The sequence below is a fragment of the Nycticebus coucang genome, chromosome 21, assembly GCF_027406575.1.
Source record: "Nycticebus coucang isolate mNycCou1 chromosome 21, mNycCou1.pri, whole genome shotgun sequence".
Classification (NCBI taxonomy): domain Eukaryota; kingdom Metazoa; phylum Chordata; class Mammalia; order Primates; family Lorisidae; genus Nycticebus; species Nycticebus coucang.
This window is the reverse complement of record NC_069800.1, coordinates 50,481,772-50,487,748: the sequence shown is the minus strand read 5'-3', so window position 1 is coordinate 50,487,748 and position 5,977 is coordinate 50,481,772. Positions and strand designations below refer to the sequence as shown.

Here is a 5,977-nt window from a genome sequence, read left to right as displayed (position 1 = left end):
AAAGACGTTATTCCTTATGTTTGGCCTGACCTGCCCTTCCTCCATCACCACCCTGGGATGTGGGGGACCCCGGGGCACCAGTCCAGGTGCCACAGGCAACCCGAGACTTAGAAAGGAAAGGAACTTAGACACCGCAAGTCTGTAAGGTGAAGTGACTCTAGGACCTGCGCCAACATAATTTATCTGTGACCTTCTTGTTCATGAGTTTTAAAAAATCAATACAACTACCAGTTAAGTTTCAATAATTGTGGGGGAGCCCTGCCTTGTGAGTGGGGCTTCTGGTTTACCTTCCCCTCTGGTCAACACTATATTCTGCAACTGGTAGAATGTGAGCAGATGCCTGAGAGGACAGTGTAAGCTTGGGGTTGTACAAAGGATTTACGTAGAGGCACAGACTGGGGAGGCAAGATGTGCTCCCAGGGGCTTATAGGCATCACCTTACTCCTTCCCTGGATTCTGTTACCCAGAAACAAATAAATTGCTTTCAAAGAAAAATAAATAAACAAATAAAAATGAAAATATTATGTTTGCACTAGATTGTTTATTGCAGCTCAATTTACAATCGCCAAGACATGGAAACAACCTAAATGCCTATCAACTCAAGAATGGATTAACAAATTGTGGTGCATGCACACCATGGAATACTATTCAGCCATGATAAGATGGTGACTTCCCATCTTTTATAATATCCTGGATGGAGTCGAAACACATTCTTCTTAGTAAAGTATCACAAGAATGGAAAAGCAATTATTCAATGTACTCAATACTAATAGGAAGCCAGTAGATGATCTGATGCATGCCCACATAGAAGAAAAGTGCATTTCAATTCAAGTTGGGGGGAGGGGTAACGAGAGGGGAAGGGGGGTGGAGGGTGGGGTGCTCCCACTGAATGGGCACGATGTGGGGGTGTTGGGACACCTTTTGAGTGAGGAACATAACCACAGAGGGACTCTACCTAACAAAATCAAATATTCTGACCTGGTTGTTTGTACCCTCACATTAACCTAAAATTTAAAAAAAGAAAAAATATATATATTTTATATTTATATATAACATTCTTTATATTTATAACATTACATATATAGAGAGAGAATGTTAAATGAAAGAAGCCAGACACAGGGAAGTACAAACTATTAATATATTATCTCATTCATATTAAGTTCAAGAATACATAAAACTAATCCCTGGTGATAGAAATCAGAGAAGTAGGCCGGGCATGGTGGCTCACACCTGTAATCCTAGCACTCTGGGAGGCCCAGGCAGGCAGATCGTCTGAGCTCAGGAGTTCAAGACCAGCTTGAGCAAGAGTGAGACCCCATCTCTAAAAATAGCCAGGCATTGTGGTGGGCGCCCATAGTCCCAGCTACTTGAGGCTGAGGCTAGAGAATCACTTGAGCCCAGGAGTCTGAGGTTGCTGTGAGCTATGATGCCACAGCACTCTACCAGGGGTAACAAAGTGAGACTCTGTCTCAAAAAAGAAAAAAGAAAGAAATCAGAGAAGTGGGGCATTCACTAGAAGGGCCATGAAAAAGATCCATATCTTGGTCTGCGTGATGGGTACTGGGGTGTGTATAAGTCAAAATTCATTAAGCTGTATACTTGTGCATTTTTATAATTATGTCTCAATGATGTTCTGTGAGGAAAGAGGAAACCTTGTAACTGTGACTTAAAAGATAGCCAATTTAGGGCGGCGCCTGTGGCTCAGTCGGTAGGGCGCCGGCCCCACATACTGAGGGTGGCGGGTTCAAACCCGGCCCTGGCCAAACTGCAACCAAAAAATAGCCAGGCGTTGTGGCGGGCGCCTGTAGTCCCAGCTACTCGGGAGGCTGAGGCAAGAGAATTGCTTAAGCCCAGGAGTTGGAGGTTGCTGTGAGCTGTGTGAGGCCACGGCACTCTATAGAGGGCCATAAAGTGAGACTCTGTCTCTACAAAAAAAAAAAGATAGCCAATTTAAAAACAGGCCCATCACAATATGTTGTATGTGCAAAAATACTTAAAAAAAAATTGCAGGCAAGTGTAATCTTGCAATAGCTTAGGAGAACACTACATTGAAAAACCGCAAGGTTGTTTCAATATTAGAAGTCTATTACTATAGTAATTTGAAGACGAAAATACACATAACATTGAAATTAGTCTATACAATTCATTTAAATAAACTCAAACAAAAAATAATACCTCAACATGATTAATAACATCTATCTCAAACCAAAAGCTCCAATCATCCTTCACAGTAAAACTCAGGAGGACATCTCGTTAATGTCAAGAACAAACGAGGATAGCCATTGCTACTTAGCATTGCTCTGAAATGTGTAAGCAACGTCAAGGGACCAGAAATAGATGTGAATCATAACTATAGGAGGGAGATCAGCAAAAGAAATATTTTAAGTCCATGATAGTATTGTCTTTCTAGTGAACACGAGGAAGCCAACAGAAAAAACAGTACTATGACTGGCTGAAAAATATATATGCAGAAACTAGAAGTGATGTTCATCGAAGCATTGTCATGTTGAAGGACTGGATGTCACCCCATTACCCAATAATGACACACTGGGTAAGTAGAAGTATGCACCTGCAAAAAAATATTATACGGCAGTTAAAATAAGTAGATTAAAAAATATTAAGTGAAAAATAAATGAAGAATGATACACACCACAAAAGGATAGCTGGAGCCTGGGAGTTCAAGACCAGCCTGGGCAACAAAGGGAGACCCATCCTGTTAAAAAATCATAAAAACAGGGCGGCACCCATAGCTCAGTGGGTAGGGCGCTGGCCACATACACCCAGGCTGGTGGGTTCAAACCCAGACAGGGCCAGCTGAACAGCAATGACAACTGTAACAACAAAAACAACAACAACAAAAATATCCGGGCATCGTAGCAGGCCCCTGTAGTCCCAGCTACTTGGGAGGCTGAGGTGAAAGGGTGGCTGAAGCCCAGGAGTGCAAGACCCAGGCTGTTAAAAAAAAAATCATAAAAACAAACAGATCATAAAATCAGAAGTAGAATGGTGGTCTCCAGGGGCTGGGGGAATGGGAGTTAGTGTTTCATGGGTATTGAGTTTAGTTTTTCAAGATGAAAAAAGTTTCTGGAGATGGCTGGTGGTGATGGTGTCACCAAATGAATGTGCATCATTCTGTGTGGGACTGAATTATACACTTAAAAATGGTGAAGAGAGGGGCGGCGCCTGTGGCTCAGTGAGTAGGGCGCCGGCCCCATATGCCGAGGGTGGCGGGTTCAAACCCAGCCCCGGCCAAACTGCAACAAAAAATAGCTGGGCATTGTGGTGGGCGCCTGTAGTCCCAGCTGCTTGGGAGGCTGAGGCAAGAGAATCGCGTAAGCCCAAGAGTTAGAGGTTGCTGTGAGCCGTGCGACGCCACGGCACTCTACCGAGGGTGGTACAGCGAGACTCTGTCTCTACAAAAAAAAAAATGGTGAAGAGAGTAAATTTTATGTTACGTGTAACACAGTGAGAGGAAGGAGACTGGAAAGGATATAAAGGAGCTTTAGGCAATGGTTGTGCCTCATTTTTTAAGGACTAAAAAGTCCTGGGTAAAAACCACTCTCCACCCAGCACCCAGGCCCCCATTAGCAAAGATAATCCCACAGTTTCCTCTGTGGCCCCATCACTCAATCCTCCACCACCACCGCCCATCAACTATGCCTCTGACTTCTGTCGCCAGGAGTGGATTTTTCCAGTTCTTTTTCTTTTTTTTAAATTCACAATATTATGGGGGTACAGTGTTTGGGGTTACACGTATCTACTTTGTTGTGCTTGAGTCAGGGTTGTAAGTATTCCCATCACCCAGATGTGTTCCTACTCACCAGGTAGGTTTGGCCCCTTCCCTCCTTCTCCCTCTCGCTTGCTTGATTTCTTACGTGCAAGATGTTGGAACAACCCAAGTGCCCATCAACTCACGAATGGATTAACAAAATGTGGTGTGTGTGTACCACGAAAGACTACTCAGCCATGAGGAAGGATGAATTTAGGTCTTTTGCAATGATTTGGATGGAACTGGAGACCATTATCCTATGTGAAATATCTAAAGAATGGATTTTGCCAGTAGTGACATCTATCTAAATGGAAGCATGGATTTTCTTCTGGACCTCCCTTGGTCCCCACTCCCTACCCCTAAGATTGGCCTCCTTTAGGACACCAAACCTTTCCAAAGACCTAGAGCAGCCTGGACACAGGGAAGGACCATGCACCACTGCCCTCTCAGGCTCCCTGCAAGGCAGGGACACAGCCTTTTAAGGAAAGCTTCTCTTTCCAGAGTTCAGAGCAGATTCCCAGAAGACAAGGGACCAGCTTCTCACATGCTTAATGGAGTGTCCTCTGTTACTGATCAAAATACTGCTATGCCAGTAGCATAACCCTGTGAAGAAAAAACTATTCATGGCTTGGCGCCCATAGCACAGTGGTTATGGTGCCAGCCACATACACCGAGGGTGGTGGGTTTGAACCCAGCCCAGGCCAGCTAAACAACAATGACAACTGCAACAAAAAATAGCCAGGCATTGTGTTGGACGCCTGTAGTCCCAGCTACTTGGGAGGCTGAGGCAAGAGAATTGCTTAAGCCCAAGAGTTTGAGGTTGCTGTGAGCTGTGATGCCACAGCACTCTACCGAGGGTAACATAGTAAGACTCTGTCTCAAGAAAACAAAAAAGACTATTCACAATAAAGCTAGATCAGTGTTCTTAACTTCAGCACTACTGATATCTGGGGCCTGATAATTGTTTTTGAAGGGACTATCTATCCTGGGCTTTGTGGAATATTTTACAGCAACCCTGACCACTACAGAGTAGATGCTAGTAGCTGTTTTCCAGTTGTGACAACTAAAACTATCTCCAGACATTACCAAATGTCCCCTGAGGGACAAAACTACTCCCAATTGAGAACCACGGTGATAGATGATAGATAGACAGACAGATAGAGAGAGATATTTTTTCATCTAGGAATAGGATTTTAAAGATAAACGCAGAAGTATTTGAAGTAGCAACAAAATGTTGTCGAGGGCATGATTTGCATATTTATTTTATTTTATTTTTTCTTTTCTTTTTTTTTTTTTGTAGAGACAGAGTCTCACTGTACCGCCCTCAGGTAGAGTGCCGTGGCGTCACACGGCTCACAGTAACCTCTAACTCTTGGGCTTACGCATTCTCCTGCCTCAGCCTCCCAAGCAGCTGGGACCACAGGCGCCCGCTACAACACCCGGCTATTTTTTTGTTGCAGTTTGGCTGGAGCTGGGTTTGAACCCGCCACCCTCGGCATATGGGGCCGGCACCCTACTCACCGAGCCACAGGCGCCGCCCTAGTTTTTCTTTTCTTCCAAATGTCTGAGGCAAGAAAATAAGGCTGCCCACTCCTGGCAGTCTTGACAATGGTCCTCAGGGGCTGATGTTGGCCTCCATCCTTGGCTGAGGAGAAACTTGACCCTCCACAGCCCCAAGAGAGGCCCGTGACTTACCTATTTAGAGAATACACCATCTTCAAGGCTAGGAAAACAATATTACAAATCTATTAATTCTGCTTCAAAGTCAAGTGAAGGCTTAATAGAATTGCAATGAAAACTTGGCAGGAAACTTTCTGGAATTTAAAAATGTTAGTCTAAACTTTTAATAGAAAAATTTAAAAAGTGAATAACAAAGAAAAATTCCAAAAGCATAAATAATGGACTTTAGCTACAAGATATGAAATGGATTGTAAAATTATAATAATTAAAACAGTGAAGAAGAATAGATATAGCTAGGAAAGAATTAAAAAGCCTGAAAACAGGCCCGAGCCTACACAAGAAGTTAGTATTGATTCAAGTAGCCTTTAAATTAATGGGAAATTTGCGGAATGCTCAATAAATGAAGCAGGAACAATTCATTAACAATTGGAGGGTGAAAAATGTTCCGAGTTTCTCACCATATATCAAAATAAATTTCAAAAGAGTCAGAGTTATTATTTTAATTAAATCATAAAAAACTAGAATGAA

The 5,977-nt window shown here is 43.1% G+C and overlaps 1 non-coding gene across 1 annotated transcript; it reads right to left on the bottom strand.

Annotated features, from left to right (window-relative positions):
* Positions 1-5,327: 5,327 nt before the first annotated feature.
* On the bottom strand, positions 5,328-5,454 carry LOC128574395 (small Cajal body-specific RNA 20). Its single transcript, XR_008376763.1, has one exon. It is a non-coding gene; the product is annotated as a small Cajal body-specific RNA 20 (non-coding RNA).
* Between the last annotated feature and the right edge of the window lie 523 nt (positions 5,455-5,977).